The sequence below is a fragment of the Sus scrofa genome, chromosome 1, assembly GCF_000003025.6.
Source record: "Sus scrofa isolate TJ Tabasco breed Duroc chromosome 1, Sscrofa11.1, whole genome shotgun sequence".
Taxonomy (NCBI): domain Eukaryota; kingdom Metazoa; phylum Chordata; class Mammalia; order Artiodactyla; family Suidae; genus Sus; species Sus scrofa.
Window position 1 is genome coordinate 74,558,074 of NC_010443.5, and position 17,901 is coordinate 74,575,974.

Here is a 17,901-nt window from a genome sequence, read left to right on the forward strand (position 1 = left end):
GACTCTCTAGTTCCATCCATCTTGCTGCAAATAGCATTATTTTGTCACTTGGCTTTTAATAATAAATATATCACAGCCCTAAATAATAATTGGGAATAGTTCTCTAAACAGAAGACCTATAGAGACCCACACAATGATTGGTAAAGGGTTGAAAAAAATCTAGGCCAATGTATTAAAATGACTACAAAACACTTTAAAAATACTTGTTTGATCTTTGAAAAGAGCTTTAACACTGATGGCTTTTCTCCAACTGGCCTGATTTTTTTTTTTAAACAGGAAAATTTTTTAATCAATTAATTCTTTGATTTGTAGTATTTAAGTTTTTCCGTTTCTTATTATAAAGTACATGATTGATATACTCCATAATACCTTCCTCCAGATTAGGTCCGTTAACTCAAAATTAGTAATAACTTATTGCATTGCTAATTAGAATATTCAATAAAATATATCTCATTAGACATATTATTACTTTGGAATATATTTTATAGAAAAATTTTGAGACTTATTAGAATATACTGTTTTGTTTCTTAAAATAACCTGTGAAGATATTATTGAGTCAGGCTAAACATTTTGATAAAAAAACCAGAAGTGAGCTATAGTATCAAGAAATTATAAGATTTCCACGTATTTTAGGGTGTTGACTAAAAAAAATACACAATGTGAGAGACGTGAGTTCAATTTTATTTGGGAACTTACTGAGCACTATATCCCAGGAGACAGCGTCTCATACAGCTCTTAGGGACTGCTCAAAAGAAGTAAGGGTTAGGTCAGTATATATGTGATTTTTGGCAAAAAGGATCCATGTAATCAAGCACACATCTCAGTAGAAGTTTGCTGCAGTCATGAAGAGCAGGTGTTTCTGTCAATAGTTTTAGTGCTTTTCTGAGTAAGAGAATATGCAAGAAATTGGGTTTATAAAGTTTTCTCCTGAAAATAACTATCTGAATGTCTGTTCTGGCAGTTTTACCAGAGCGCAGATGTCTCCTTCCTGATCTCAACCCTGAACTCCTTTCAGGGTGTGTTAAAGATCAGCAACTTGCGTGGCTAGTGGCTTCATTCTTAGAATGGTGAGCACCATTATTTGTTGTCAAGGGTCAAGTACTATTTAACTCTTTTATGTTTTATTGTTAATCAACAAATATGTAAGCTTTCCCTCCCAAGATTGTTACAGTGATTCAGTGGTCAGCAACTATTTCTTAAGTGCCTTCATATCTGTATCCCACTAGGTTATGAGGAATATAAAAGAAGTGGAAGAAGTTTCTTTCAAACAGTTTACAATTTAGTAAAGGAAGTAATACTAACCAAATTCCAAACAATGCAGTAGAGTAGAAAGAGGCTCAACTGAAATAAGAAATGTAAATCCCAATCCTTACTCAGATACTGTGTAGCTGAGTGGCTTTAGACAGGTCACTTAACTTCCCGAGGTCCAAGTACCTCATCTGTAAAGTACATGATGTGATCAACTAATTAATGTTATTCCTTTCAGTTGTAAGATTTTGTTTTAAAGAATTGTGCTCTCTGGTTAAGCAAGTATTATGAGTGCATCAGGAGTTTAAAACATGGGTCGTAAGAATTGGGAAGGCTCTCAGGAGACTTGAGATTTAAGGAGGAAAGTGAGCTTAACCTTCAAAGGTGAGTAGAATTTAGAGTGAAACGATTTCAACTCTGATCTGAAGCCAAGCACCAGGTGTTTCAGGAGGAAGAGAAGATACTTGCCTAATGAGACAGATTCACCATAAAATGAGGCAGAGAAATAGAAACTTCTTACCCTGATCTACAGAGAGTTATCTATAAAGGTTTTGAGCAGAAATATGGATATAAAGTCATGTTTTGGGAAAACGTATGGAGCAGTAAACTCAAGAAAGGGTTGTAACTTTCCCCAGCGTGTTCCAGTGAGTTGGCAAATGGTGTCTCCTCTTGGGAATGTCATTCTTTCAGGAAGGAAACTTGCTAAATAATCCAACATGCTAGATATTTGTTTAAGTAACCTTTAAAGCAGGGTAACAGAGAGAGCCCTATCCCCTTTATATTTTGTGGCCTTTTCTCTCAGTTATTCAATAGAAATTTCATGAGTACAGTAGTTCCCCTTTATCTTTGGGGATATATTCCTAGGCCTTCAGTGGATGCCTTAAACCATGGATAGTACCAAACCTATATATACTATTCTTTTCCTATACATACATACCTATGATAAAGGTTAATTTATAAACTAGGCATAGTAAGAGATGAACAGTAATTCAGGTTAATTATAGTAATATACTGTAATAAAAGTTATGCGCATGTGATCACTTTCTCTCCAAAGGCATCTTGTACAAATTTAACGCCTTTTCCATCTTAATTAGGCACTTCTCATGCACTGTTATAACTTTCGCAGTTTAAGATACAACAGCAAAGCAAGCACAAATTTCTTTTTTTCACAGTTTCCTGGATAGACTATTCATTCTTACCATAAATCTTAGCAACCTCAGCATACAATTTTTTTCTTTCCTTATTAAATCAAGAATGTTCACCTTTTCCACATAAAGGAAGCACTTTATGGCATATCTGAATTGCCAGCATCACTAGTTTGACACTTCAAGGCTATTATTAAATTAAAAAAAAAAAAAGGAGGGTGGAGTTCCCGTCCTGGCGCAGTGGTTAACGAATCCGACTAGGAACCATGAGGTTGCGGGTTCGGTCCCTGCCCTTGCTTAGTGGGTTAACGATCCAGCGTTGCCGTGAGCTGTGGTGTAGGTTGCAGATGCGGCTCGGATCCCGCGTTGCTGTGGCTCTGGCGTAGGCCTGTGGCTACAGCTCCGATTCGACCCCTAGCCTGGGAACCTCCACATGCCGCAGGAGCGGCCCAAGAAATAGCAAAAAAAAAAGGGGGGGGTTACTTCCACATAAGCACTGGGATACCAGGAGGATATCAGTCTGATGCCCAAGGTGGCTACTAAGTGACTAATGGGCAGGATACTCTGGGCACAGGGATGATTCATATTCTGAGTGGGGTGGTACAAGATTTCATCACATTACTCAGAATGGTGTGCCATTTAAAACTTATGAATTGTTTAGTTCTAGAATTTTCCATTTAATATTTTCAGACCGGGGTTCACTACAGGTAATTGAAACTGCAGAAGGTGACACATACCATACTTAATGGAAAGCTGGCATAGGCCTAGGTGCTATAAGGGGTACCAAGATGAATGAGTCCGTCACCACCCTTGGTCTTAATTTAGAGGAGAAAATGTGATCAGTATGTAGATCTCCAGAATGTGAGACAGATTATAATTAGTACTATAGGATCTGTATGACTGGAATGCTGTAGGTAATCAAAGAGGAACTGAGCCTTGAAGGCTGTAGGCTTGGAGGCTCTGCTGGTGGAGGGGAGGAGCAGGAGAGTATGAGGGGTGGCTGTTTGGTATTCCTAAGAATAAGGGATCATCAGGGAAACTTTTGTGACCTCTTCCTCCTCTGAAGTTTTATGTTTCTATGTAAAACACAGAGGTAAGAAGAAATTATACCTATATTTGGAGAACTGAAGACTCAGGAGGATCCTACTTCCATTAATGACACAGTAGCTCCTATTTGACCAGCCCACCTGTATATTATAGCTGTAACACTGGACAAAATCTGAAATATAATTATCTTGAAGGCAAAATTATGCAACCAAAAACAGGGAGAAAGTGGAACATCACCAACCACATGGAAGAAAATTGACACTGGTGAATTCTTATTTTATACTTTTTGCCTGAGAGCAGATCACAGTTGGCCTCTTATGGCACATCTGAAAATAAATGGAAACCTGCAGTGTTCCTGGCTTGAGAAACCAGAGGAGAATGGCCATAGCAGCTGGAAAATAAGAGGAGAAATCATAAAAGGAGAGGACCACAGAGAAAAAGCCCAAGATTCTTCATGTAAACTCTGCCAAAATTTTGGGCTGACCTGTGAACTATATATGCACAGCTAAGGCTAAGAAAATTGGAACATATTTTTAGTCACTGCCCATCCCATAGAATACATAGTTTGGAGTTTGAGACTAGCCAGGGTAATTACCTGCTAAAATACAACAACAACCAAAAAAATCAATATACTTTGGTAGAATGTAAAAGAATCTCAAGTCTCCACAACATATCACAATATTCAGAATACAATCCAAAATTACTAGATATGTGCAGACATAGGGAATCTGACCCATTTTAAAAGAGGAAAAGGTAATCAATAGAAATTGATCCTGAAATGACACAGATTTTGGAACTACTACTTTTATAGTAGTTTTTCTGTCTATATTCAGGGATATGAAAGAAATACATACTGAATGAACAAATAGGAAGTCTTAACAGAGAAAATTGGAATTATAAAAAGCACCAAATGGAAATTCTAAAATTAAAAATTCTAGACTTAAAAATTTTAATGTTCGCTATATGCACTTAATACTAGATCGTAGATGGCATGAGAATCAGTGAACTTACAGATAGATCAATAGAAATTATACCATATAAAAAACAGAAAAAGATTGAAAAAAAAGAAAATAAAAACAAAAAAATCAAACAAAGCCCTATGACTTAAACTATATCTAAAGGTTTAACTCATGTGTCGTTAGGGTCTTAGAAGGAAAAGGGAGAGAGAGGCAGAGAAAATTTTTTAAGAAATGATGGCTAAAATTTAGTAAAAGATGTAATTTTACAGATTCTAAATGCTCAAAAAACTTTTAGCAGATTCAGAGATCACTTCTAGATACATCATAGTCAACTGTTGAAAACTAAAGATAAAGATAATTTCAAAGTAGCTAGTGGAGCAACAAAATAATTCACTTTTCATTGGAAACATTGGAAACCTGAAAACAGTATGACAGCATCTTTAAAATTGCTGAAAGAGACAAACTACAATCCAGAATTCTCCAGTTAGAGAATATAAGAGTCGTGGATAGAATTTAGACTATGTGAGGGAGAGTGGTGTGTCCTCAGGCGGGAGAGAGGGAGTGAAGTCAGTGTAAAGGAGCTTGCATATCAGGTGGTAGAGTTTGGATTAGAACCTTTATCAGCACAAAATAAACTAGGCATTATCATTATTATTATTATTATTAGGTCTTTTTGTCTTTTTAAGGTTGCACCTGCGGCATATGGAAGTTCCCAGGCTAAGGGTCGAATCGGAGCTATAGCTGCCAGCTTAAGTGACAGGCACAGCAACACGGGATCCAAGCTGCGTCTATGACCTACACCATAGCTCATGGCAACACCGGATCCTTAACCCACCGAGCAAGGCCAGGGATCAAACCCCTATCCTCATGAATACTAGTTGAGTTTGTTAACTGCTGAGCCATGACAGGAAATCCAGCCACTATTTTTTTAACAGACCTGTATTGGATAATCTGGCAAAGATGCACAAGATTGGCTCGGCTGCTACCGAATGTGGAGGCTTGTGTGCATAAGGTAAAGCTCCCCTCAAAATGGGCATGGACCTACATGAGCAGATCATGCCTTTATGTGGCAAGAAGTGTGCCCCTTCCTGTCAGTGGATGCTGTACCTCATCAGGGTACGTGGCTTGGCAAACAGCATGAACTGGATTTCAGCTCCTGATTGCCCCCTTAACAAGGGACATAAAGCAGATTTAACATGATAAATTGGAAGAACTGGTAAATATGAGAGAAGTCCATAGGATTGAATGTAGAGTGGTCGCAGGTCCCAGGCAAGCCACCAAGAGCTCTGACATTTTCAGTTTGGATGACCTGAGCAGCAGCAGGACCCTTAGCAGAAGAATGGAGGTAAGGAAAGAGCTCTTACAAACAACTGGAAATCTAGCACTGAAGATAAAGACCTGGAAGTCCTGTACAGGGATGTGTCAGTTTGGAGCTTAAAGGAGTCAATGAAATCTCCTGAACTGACATGGAAAAAGGAAGAGATGATGGGTAGGGGTGGTTTTGGAAAAGGAGAGTCAGTAGAAGGAAACAGAGCCAAGGTACTAGCATGGATGAATCAAGGGTACAATAGGAATAGAATTTCCACCTTTGTATTGACTTTTTTAAAAATAGAAGTAATATACTAAATCGGTAGTATCTTGGGATTTGGATGTTACCTTTTTTTTATTACTCAGTGAATTTTATTACATTTATAGTTGTACAGTGATCATCACAACCCAATTTTATAGCATTTCCATTCCATCCCCCCACTCCCCAACCTGTATCCTTTGAAAACGATAAGTTTTTAAAGTCTGTAAGTCAGTATCTGTTCTGCAAAGAAGTTCATTGTGTCATTTTTCGAGATTCCACATGTAAGTGATAGCATATGATGTTGGTGTCTCACTGTCTGACTAACTTCACTTAGCATGATAATTTCTAGGTCTTGGATGTTACTCTGTAGAGGGTCTTAATAGGAGTATACAACAAGCAATTTATCCTAACCTAATCTTAACTGCTTTCAGCCTTAAGGTATGTGAAAAACTCTGTGAACTGCAAATTATTACTCACATTTATGTGTAAACATAAAAATTATCTTGCACACCTTTTTGTATCGTCACCTTCTTTCCTGAACTTCCTGCATTTCCCTGTCATGTCCTAATGCAAATCCAAAGTGTTAAATATTCACCGCATTCTGGACTGCTGCTGCCTCTGCAGTACATTTCCTAGTCTCCTTCACTACTCGGCTAAAGCCAATGATGGTTTGTTTTTCCTAGTTTTCCTCTTCCTTCACCAAATTCCATTTAATTCTATGTTTATGAAATAGAGTTCTACTTTCCTATACTGGGCAAATTCTCTCTCCATAATTCCACCTTCTCAAAGAATACTGTTCTCTGCATTTAGTGCTATGTAACTGGTGGGTGTTAGTGCACACTTGTTAACTAACAAAATTGAGACACTTGTTATCTGAAGTTCTTACTGACATTTTATTTTCCTGATTCTCTTTTACCTCCTATTTAAAAGCAAACTAAATAACAAAATAAGCTTTAAAAAGAAATAGAAGAAAGTTAATTTTAGTGTGTATTTATTCATACTTTACTTAATTCCAAAAAGTATTATATATGTACACTCACACAAACACACATCTATATAAATACACACAGACACCCACATATACACACACATAGACTTAAATAGATTTTTTAAGTTAGAGCAAAGGGGAAATAGAGAGTAATTAAGGTGAAAGGCAGGAAAAGTTAGTATACATCAATCCATGTCATAAACATCTACAAAGTTCTTAAAATTGAATAATTAAATTAACTTTCAGCCTCCCTTCAGCCAAAGAGGGGAAAAGATATTTGGTAAGTTAGAAGATAGAAGCAAGTTACTCAGAAGAAGTAAAGATTTTGCAGGCGGACTTGGACTTTTCATAAAGGGACTTCTTAAGGATATCAGTGGACTTTTCATAAAGGGACTTCTTAAGGATATCAGTGGACAGTTTCCTCTCTGCACCCTTCCTGCTGCTAATACAAGTTTGAATGATATAGATTGTTACAGACAAGCTGGGGCACAATGCAGAGTGCAGTTCAAAGAAACTCGTTCTATAGAGGTCAAAAAGTGCTTTGCAACTAAGCTTTTCTCTTTATTATTTGATTTGATCCAGAGAAATAGTTTTAAATATTTAGAAATTAGACAGACTCACTTTCAACTGTTCACAAATGTTGTTTCCTTAATGAAATTTGGGCAGCAGATTATTCAAAGTCGTCTTTTTGGCAAGAAGATGGAATGAAGAATTCTAGGTCTTAATCAGTTTCAAGGGGTTGGCCCTTTGTGTATCCAACATTATAGAGAGGCATATGACCATGCTCTGATATGCTTCTTAATATCTTTAGAATATGAACTTAGCATTTTTCACCGAGTATTTCTGTGCTTTGGAAAGCAGGAGAGTGTGAGGAAGAACACACACTTCTTTGATATCCACTTCTTTTCCACCTCTGCTTAGGCTTTTCTAATACCCTCCTCTAAGAGGATTCCGTTTCTTCCAATGAATGCCCACAAAGAAAAGCAAAACAAAAATAATAAAATTTATGCATTTGTTAGACTTTTAACAATTCATTCAGAAATCATCATTCCCAAATTTAAAGTAATTTCTTTGCTATTCTAAAGGCTTTATTCTCTTTACTTTTTAGGGTCCTAGATGTCACTTTTCATACCTTTAAGATCTGAAATACATAGGAAAAAGTTACCATTGATTGAGCTTTCATTTCATATGCACAGGTAGGACCATTAGCAAAGGGTGTAAATTTCCATCTTGCACCATATGGGGGTGATCTTCCAAATTTCTTTTGGATAGTTCTCAAAGTCAGACAAATTTATAACACTGCCTTTCTTCCCATGGAGATATAGCAAATACTGCCCTCTACTGAGGGGATGGATGCTCAGGAAGGCTCAGTTAACAGTCCAGTTAGTGATTTCAACAATTTCTTAGTACTGTTACTAATTACTTCATCATTATTATATACATTCTTATTACAATCATTATATTAAAATAAAAGACAAGAAAGATGGAAACATATCTCAGCCTTGGCCACATACATTTATTACATTCTGTAGTCTATCCATAAAGTCACATGTCATAATGTCCTAGGTATTAACAACAATGTTTAAATCTCTATTTGTTCTGAACTAGCTAAGAGAACTCCCCTTGCAGAGGAAATTAGAAGGCAATTTTATAGCATTATTTTAATAAAGGATTTTGTGAAATAATTCTAGCAAGCATTGGGCTATTTTTCTTCCCCCTGCCAGTATTTTTTTTTTCCACTGTCTGCTGGATTGCTAATATCTAGGTTAATCATTTCAAAGAACTAGCTATTTGTGTAGCTAAAATAAAATTTTCTCATTCTTTATGATTTTAAAGGATTAATTGTACATGGTTACTTAACAGCAGAGGACCACATTAAACTAAATACCTTCCAACCAAAAACTCCTTAATGAAACTAACCAAGGAAATGTTTATACACACACATACATTTGTGTATGACATGTTTTTGAAGAGTGTTGTGCTGTCTGTGTTCCTGGACATGGAGAATATGGGTTCTCTTATTAGGCTAAATGCTCAGTATAATGCAGTTTTCAGCTCACTTGTCTTCCCATTTTTTTAGAATCTGGTTAGAATTGGCTTAAATCTAAACAAATTTGAGGAGTCATTAGGGGAAAAAACTAGTAATTCAAAGTGTCCCCATGGCTTCTTGTAAAATCTAAAGCATTACCTTAATTCAGATACTTCAGATACCAAGAAAACTAGCAAGAAAGCCTAGTCAGGTTGAACAATCTCATGGTGGGGTTAGGTTCTAGAACATAGTTAGCCAAAGGAGGCTGTGAAGACTCATTTCCCTCAGACTTAAAAACCAAAGAAGCAGTCCTGTTTTGCATAGACTCCAGGCTGCTTTCTTACTCTCCTGCTAGAGTTGAAATGGAAATTTAAACTGAATAAAGTACCTAGACAGGACTTTCTAATCCCAGACGTATTTAGCGCTTTTCTGAGTAGAAGATTCTAAGCTACACTAACTCATTCACGATGTTAATTTCGTTGGCATGGTAGAACCCAGTTATGTCATCTCCCAAATGGGCAGCTTTTGACACTTCTCAAGTTTTATATGTCTATTCAACAATTGGACACTCCTAGTCAGATGCCAACTAACATATTATAGTCTTATTTACTCAATCCCAGGTAGTTAGTATAATCCATCCAATAATTCTTACCATCTCATGGAGACTCTTCTGCAGTGTTTATTTATTGCCTTGGAGTGATATTGACGCTTGCATTCAGAGGTGCTTATTAATAGTAATGATGATGTTGACGTTAATGATTTCCTACTTCATAGTCTTCTAATGTTGTGCTTTTAACCTATTCCGTATTCTTCATTTTGGTTTTCTGTGCTGCAGGCTATAAATCCAATGTTTTCATGCCATTTGTTGAGGGTTTCCACTCCCCAGTTGAATTGGAAGAATTCCTAGAAATGAACCCGGCACAGTGATTTTCATGTAGTAGACATTCACTAGGTCCGATATGATGCGGTTTGTGTTAACGAGAAAATTTTCAGTTCAGAATCTCCAGAATTAGTTGTCTCCAGGATCTGTTGATACACAGCAGATCTATTGATACACATCTATTGATACACAAACCCAGTTGAGTCAGGGTGGGGAAAGGGTACAGTCACCTGTGGTTTGCCACATTAATTTTTTGTTCTTGTTGAGTCATTGTTTCTGTTAAAATAAAAATGTGACACCCTTCCCAAAGAATATTATATATACTAAGCATTATTATTTGGCCATACAGGGGATAGAGAGGTAGCAAAGATCTGGCAGATCTAGGTAGAACTAGCCTTATGCTGTTGAGATTGTATATATCAAGTAATAAAATTTTTCCCCAGCACCTAAAGAACATCCTCTAAAGTGATTGAATATGTAAGAGTTGGTGGTATTTTCTGAAGTGGTGAGATATTTCCCAGCTGGATGAGGTGGTCTTCATATTAATGAGATTTCTGACATTAAGGTACCATATGACCAACCTTGGGAAAACATCTATAAATGCACACATTTCAGTGATCGGTTTTTCGAATTATTATCTTTATTAGTTTGGTGCACATGGTTGTTTTAATATCAGTTCTTTTCATCTGAATTCCATTCAAGCTTTTTTTTTTTTTTGCCTATTGAAAGTTGGCTCATTTTTAGGTGTGAGACACTGATATTTCTTTGTAAACTAAGCAAGGTGCCACACATACTTGTTTAATGAGAAGCTGTCAGGGTATCACTCTAAGGAATTTATAAAGAGGAGTCTATACAGATAAAGAGTAACCCTTAGGACAGTATAATCTAGACAGCGCTTGAAATAATAATCATCCTACTTGAGCTGAAATAATGGTGGCGGAACAAGCATTAGCCAGGCAAAGAAAAAAGAAATTTGAGCTGACAGCTTATTCGTGTTGCTGAAGTGGATCAACCGTTCATTGCAGGGCAAAAGGCAGCCTGGTGGTAACGCTTGTGCCTTTCACACTGGTGTGGCACTGAGAAAATCCTCGCTCCTGGCACCAGGGTCAAACCAAAGCAGACAGCTGTGCCGTTTCTCATACAGGAGAAAGAAGACAGCAGGCAAGCTCTTTATTCTTAAAAGTTTGTTGGAGAAACTGTGCTACATATAATCCAGCTGTATATTCTTGGTAATTAAGGAAAACAAGTACTCTTTGCAAACTCATTATAGATTTAAAGTTCTCTAAGTTTTCATCAGGTTTCCACAGGAACAAAGAATTTGAAACAATAGTCGAGAATGCATAAAACCATCGAATAAGTGGATTTTAATTGTTCCTGTTTAGAAAATTATTCAGGTAACCAGCCACATCAAAGACTATTAAACTTTTTAATTGCTCAGGTAGAAAGATGGAAACTGTCATCATTATCTAGCATAAGAAGAATCTGCGTTCAGTAATGCTACTTGAATTTTGAGCTAGAATAACATACTCAAGGATGCTACTAACTGGAGTGCCATTTAGTACTCAAAAATAATCACATGCTTTAGTTATTCATAGGACACAATGCATGAATTTATAATACTAATTATGATTTCAAACAGTGTCTTATGCTGTGGCTTACTTACCTAGGCAGATCAACTAATGCAAAACATAGCTATAAATATTTGCAACTGGCATAGGTATCATGTGCATGCAATTTAGTGTATGCTAGTGAAGTCAAGAGTGGAGAAATGTATCTTCTCTGTTTTGCCAAGTCCTTATAGGATTTAGTACAATGTTTCATATTTATTAAGCATTCAGTAAACATAATTGATTTTGAATAGGTTGCAGCATATTCATTTATTCACCAATCTTGTATTATGCAAGATGCTGTTTCCTGGTCTGTGCAAGGTGCTAGGGACACTGAGGTGAATAAGTAGTACAGTTGATCCTTGAACAATGTGGGATTAGGGGGTGCCAGCCCTCCATGCAGTTTTAAATCCATGTATAATTAATAGTTGGCCCTCCGTATACTCTTTTCCTTCATGTCTGAGGTTCCTCACCCTGTGAATTCAACCAACCATGGATCATGTAGCACTGCAGTATTTTTTTTTTTTTTTTGGTCTTTTTAGGGCCACATCATTGGCATTTGGAGGTTCCCAGGCTGGGGGTCAAATCAGAGCTGTAGCTGCCAACCTATACCACTGCCACAGCAACACCAGATCCGAGCCTTGTCTGCGACCTACACCTCACCTCATGGCAATGCCAGATCCAACTGTTCTGACAATTCTGGGACTCCCAAGCTTATACAGAGTTCCAACTGCAAGTTTAAATAGATTCGTGAGTCCTTTATGTTGAATATTTTCACATTCACTCTTCATTATTATAAGGGCAGACACAGGGGACTAAATAGACAAAAAACAAAAATAAAAAATATACTTTGGAATTAGTAAAGATCTCAAACATTGTTTTGCTACAACATAATTCTATTTTTGTTGGGTCAGAATATATTTTGTTTCTCTCCCCTTTGGAAAATACAGGAAAGTTAAAAAAGTAGATGATAAAAAAATACCTCTAAGCCTATCACTCAGATGATTTAGAGTTAACAGTTGTTAGTACTTTTTACATATTTACTTAGCCTTTATATATTTTGAGCAAAATAGGCACCTGAATACAATTATAATTTTGCATTATCCTTTTTTTACTTGGTATCTTTTTTTCACCATAAGCATGTTTCCATATCATAAAATACTTTTCATAAATACCATTATTTGTTGGTAGTGTATTATTCCATTATGTCAATGTGTCATATTGAACCATTCCTATTTATTATACTTTAAAGTTGCTTTTTGGTTCTCATAGTCATAAATAATCCTTGTGTATATAGCCTTTTGTTGAATTTCCATGTGGTCCTGTCCTCTACAAGGATGCCACACACTTTTCTGGCTTTTTTTCTTCTAGTTCTTATATATGGTAAGTCATAATAAGTTTTATTTTCAGAAATTCATTTTATACTGTACCATAAAAATTCCAAAATTGATTACAAAAATAAATGAACATAAGATTAATGACACTATATGTGTTTATATATATTTGTTAATTATGTAAAACCAATCTTTTGCTATAAAAGCTAGATCATATTTTCCTATGTGTGCTGGACTTGCTAATGACTGCTAATACAAGGGTTTTTCCAAGTAAATCCTTAGTAGCAAGTATCATATTTCAGCAAATCACCCCCTAATTCAGTGGCTTAAAGAAAAAATAAGCATTTTCTATTGCTCTCTAATTGGCTAGGAAATTGAGAAGTCAGCTGGGAGGTTGTTGTGATCTCTTTTGGACTCACTTACGCATCAGCAGTCAGCCTTGCTGATCTTGGTTGGGCTCTCTCATCCGTTTGGGGGCCCAGCTGGCTCAAGGCTGGCCTGGGATGCTTTCTCAACTTAGACCATTGGCTCTCCTTCTGGCCTTCCCTCCTTTATCAGGCCAGCCTAGGGTGAGCAGAAGCATGACCGCCTCTTGAGACCTAAGCTCACAACTGGAAATTTGTCCTTTTGTTTGTTCTGTTGACCACAGTAAATTATAAGTCCAGCCCAGATTGAAGAGTTGTCTTAATGTGAGGGCTGGAAAGTCACAATCCAAAGGATGTGGACCAGGAAGGGAGAACAATCGGAGCCCTAACTGTAATGAGACTACCCCACAGAGGCCTTCTTCATTTCTGCAGAAACACTGTAAATGACCTTTAAATTATCATAATTTTCTGGAGAATTTTTTGGTTAATGCACTTGAGTGCCCCAAATACTTTTAAATACTGAATGCTAGGGAAAGAGATGAAGTGGTCCTGTGACAACATTAGTATCAGCTTATTGGTCATAGTGATCAGGATATTACACCAAAAATGATACCATTTGTAGCAGTGGCCTGGTGGCCTAGCGGTTAAAGGATCTAATGTTTAACTGCTGGCTCAGGTCACTGCGGTGACGTGGGTTTGTTCCCTGGCCCAGGAACTTCTGTATGCTGGGGGTGTGGTTAAAAAAAATACCATTTATATGGCACATTGGGCTGCATAAGATGGTTTGGCAGCATCTATATATGGTTTGGTGAAAACATTTATTATATTTCTGTACGTTATGTAATTGCAAGAAGAAAATTAAATTTACAAAGATATTTTAAATATATCAAACATTGAGTTTGAACAAAAAAGGTTTGTTGAAAATAAAATCTTTTCAAATTTATGAGAAAAGTTACCTCCATGAACATAACATTTTAAGAATCAGATTTCAGGAGTTCCTGTTGTGGCTCAGCAGTAATGAACCTGACTAGTATCCATGAGGATGCGGGTTGCCATGAGCTGTGGTGTAGGTAGCAGACTTGGCGTGGATCTGATGTTGCTGTGGCTAGCATCTGTAGCTCCAGTTCGATCCCTAGCCTTAAAAAAAAAAAAAAGAAAAAAAAAAAAAGAATCAGATTTCATGTTGAAAATGGCTATGCAGTTCCTGATTTTTTTTTTTTTTTTTTGCTTTTTAGGGCTGTACTCACGACATATGGAGCCTCCCAGGCTAGGGATCAAATCAGAGCTATAGCTGCTGGCCATAGCCGCAGCCTTAGCATTATGGGATCTGAGCTGCATCTGTGACCTGCACCACAGCTCATGGCAACGCTGGGTCCTTAACCCACTGAACGAGGCCAGGGATCGAACTCACATCTTCATGGATAATAATTGGAAGAATTCCTGTGTGGGAGGTTATTTTGGGCCAGATCTAGAAGTGATGCATTTCACTTGCTGTTACATTCCACTGGCCTGAACTTGATCACATGGCCACCCCCAAAGCAAGAGAGACTGAGGAATGTGATCTAGCTGTGTGCCCAGGAAGATGAGGAAAATGTAGGTATGGTGAGCACTAGCAATCTTTTTGTAAAAAATGAGCTGAGTTGAACTAAGCTTGCTTTTGGCAGCCTCACTGGAATAATGAGACAAAGGCAGGGACTAGATCTCGCCAAAGGTGGGCCCCCAATAAACTGCTCCCCACTTTAGATAGAGCACTGAGGGTACTGTGTTCTAGGAATAAGTGTAAGCTGGAAGTAAACCAGCTCTCTTGTGGCCTTCAGTCACTTTGTGTGAGCCGAGCAGCTCCAAATACTTCAAGCCTGGAACTTGAGACTTTCTCTACAAGTTTTTTTTTTTCAAAGCTAAAATCCAGTACACAAAGGTAACCAAATATATGAGGAGACAAGACAATGAAATTAAAACTCTAGATATTGGAATTATGCATTCATATTTTAAAAAACTAAGCTTATAAGAGACATGTCAACTTTGAAAAAGAAGCAGTAGAATTTCTAGAACTGAAAGTATAACCAAAATTAAGAACTCAGTGGATGACTTTAAGAGCAGATAAAACACAGCTCGGGGAAACATAGTAGACTAGAATATAGGTCAGAGGCAGCTGTCCAAAATGAAGCATGAGGAAGTGGGAAAAGGAAAATACAAAAGAATGGAAAAAAGAAATGGAGATGATGAAGTTTAACCTCATGTAGAGTGTCAAAAGGAGAAGAGACGGAGAGCGATGGAGCCTGGATGGAGCAAATGTAATATCCACGTGCAAATGGACTGGATGTTGTCTGACAGGGAAAAGAAACACTGAAAACTCGCTATTCGTCAAGCTCACATGGAGAAAAATTGCCCAAATAAAGACACAATATAGTTCTCCTTGTAGCTTAGCGGGTTAAGAATCTGACTAGTATTCACGAGCATGCAGGTTAGAACCCTGGCCTTGCTGGGTGGGTTGGGGATCCAGTGTTACCGTGAGTTGCAGTGTAGGTCAGAGATGTGGTTTGGATCTAGTGTTACTGTGGCTGTAGTGTAGGCCAGCAGTTGCAACTCTGATTAAACCTGTAGTTTGGGAAACTCCATATGCTGCAGGTGTGGCCCTAGAAAAGACAAAAATAAATAATAGTAATTATTATTATTTTGCTTTTTAGGGCCTTACCTGCAACATATGGAGGTTCCCAGGCTAGGGGTCAAATCAGAGCTACAGATGCCAGCCTACACCACAGCCACAGCAACACAGGATCCAAGCCACATCTGCGACCAACACCGCAGGTCACTGAGTGAGGCCAGGGCAATGCCAGATCCTTAACCCACTGAGTGAGGCCAGGGCTCGAACCCGCAACCTCATGGTTACTAATGGGATTTGCCTCTGCTTCACCACAACGGGAACTCCTAAAAAAAAAGACTCTAAATGGAAACATATCAATCTAGGCTGTGACATCAATTTTGACATTAGTGGGCCTTTGATCTGGGGACTCTGGTTCTTGGCTGTGAGGGCTGAACGTGAACTATTTGGGAAAGCTGTCATTTATCCTATATTGCCCACTTTCTTGCCCTGCCGCAAAGAAGAATCAGCTGAATGTAACCGCACAACTGAAGCCAGATATCATCCCAAATATCAAATCCTTTTCTTTTTGTCATACTTTAAACAACATACATATTCAGCTTATGATTTATTTTCTTTTTTTTTTAAATGTCCCTAAAAAAAATCCTACTCTATAGATTAAGAAAATTTAGGGAAAAAAAGAGAAATGTTTATGACAAAACCAATATTATGATCTCACACAGATGAGACATAAATGACAAAATGCCTGTTATAAAAAAGATCTCCAGAAAAAGCACTATTGTTTTTGTTATTCAAAAGTAACACAAATTCACTGGGGGGAAAATCCAAAAAATGTAACAAACAAAATTAGTCTTTTATTCCACTACCCAAAGATAACCAATGTTAACATCCTGGTCTGTATCTTTTCTAGACTTTTCCTACATGTATATTCTAGAATATGCAACAAAGGCTTGCCTTGAGAGTGAGGAATTTGGGCCAGCTAAGAAAGAGTGGGAATTTTTTGGTAGATGTTTAATTTCTTTGACGACAAATGGTTATAAAAGAAGGAGTGGACATGCTGCCCAGGCTATGTTGTATGTTATTCATACATTCAGTAAATATTAAGTACTTTCTATGTTTTTTGGGGGGGGGTTGTTTTTGTTTTTGTTTTGTCTTTTTAGGTATATGGAGGTTTCCAGGCTAGGGGCTGAATTAGAGGTACAGCTGCTGGCCTACACCACAGCCACAGCAATGCCAGATCCTTAACCCACTGAGCAAGGCCAGGGATCGAACCTGTGGATGCTAGTCAGATTTGTTTCCACTGAGCCATGACAGGAACTCCTTTGTTTTTTGTTTTTGTTTTTGTTTTTTTTTGATAAGCACTTTCTATGTGTCATGTACTGGGTCAGGGGCTGCTCCTTATGTGGGCCTGAGGCTTTCCCCCACCCCATGGGTGCTCATGATATTACCACAAGACATGTGGGAAGGAGAGGGCCTGAGACAGTTGCTATTTTTGTTATCTACATATGATTTCATGGAGGGCTAAGGTGTCAGGAGGGCAGGTATTTTGATGAACCAGAGACAGCAGGAAGTACCAGAAGGAGTGGCTCTTCCCTCCTGCATGCGAAGGCAGAGGCATACTGGACTGCTGAACTGTTCACTTGCTTGGCTTTGTGAGCTGAGGAAAAGGTTATTTAATAGTTAATAAAGGAATAGCTGTTATTTATTAAGTGTCTGTTGTATGCCAAACAGTGTGCTATATATAAATCATTTCATTTACTTCTCACATAAACTCTGTATATTAATAATTAACATTTATTGGTCACTTACTATGTGACCACCACTGTGGTAAGATTTCACATGCAGTCAGTACATGGAATCCTTGGGACAAATCTCTGAGACAGGTCTTGTTATGATCCCCCTTGTACAGATGAGGAAACAGAAGTTCAGAAAGACTTGTTCAAGGTTACATACTAGACGTGACAGACCATAATTCTAAAATCTTGATGGTATTTCACTCACAACTATGTAGCTTATTTAATTAATAAATTATAGTGTTTCTGATTAATTAAAAAAACAAAAAACAGCTCTCCCAGATTCAGTCCTGGAAGTTTGTTGAGTGTTACTTCTTAGACACTTTTCAACACT

The 17,901-nt window shown here is 37.6% G+C and overlaps 1 protein-coding gene across 4 annotated transcripts in view; it reads left to right on the forward strand.

The window, feature by feature from the left end:
• Positions 1–17,901, forward strand: part of AFG1L (AFG1 like ATPase) — a 223,346-nt gene that overhangs the window by 190,653 nt on the left and 14,792 nt on the right. The window contains exon 11 of one of the 4 annotated variants that reach the window (XR_002343776.1): positions 10,892–11,027. The exons of the other annotated variants lie outside the window; for them this stretch is intronic. The gene's annotated coding sequence lies outside the window, so the exon portion shown is untranslated. The remainder of the gene's footprint in view (positions 1–10,891; positions 11,028–17,901) is intronic. 4 annotated transcript variants of the gene reach the window in all.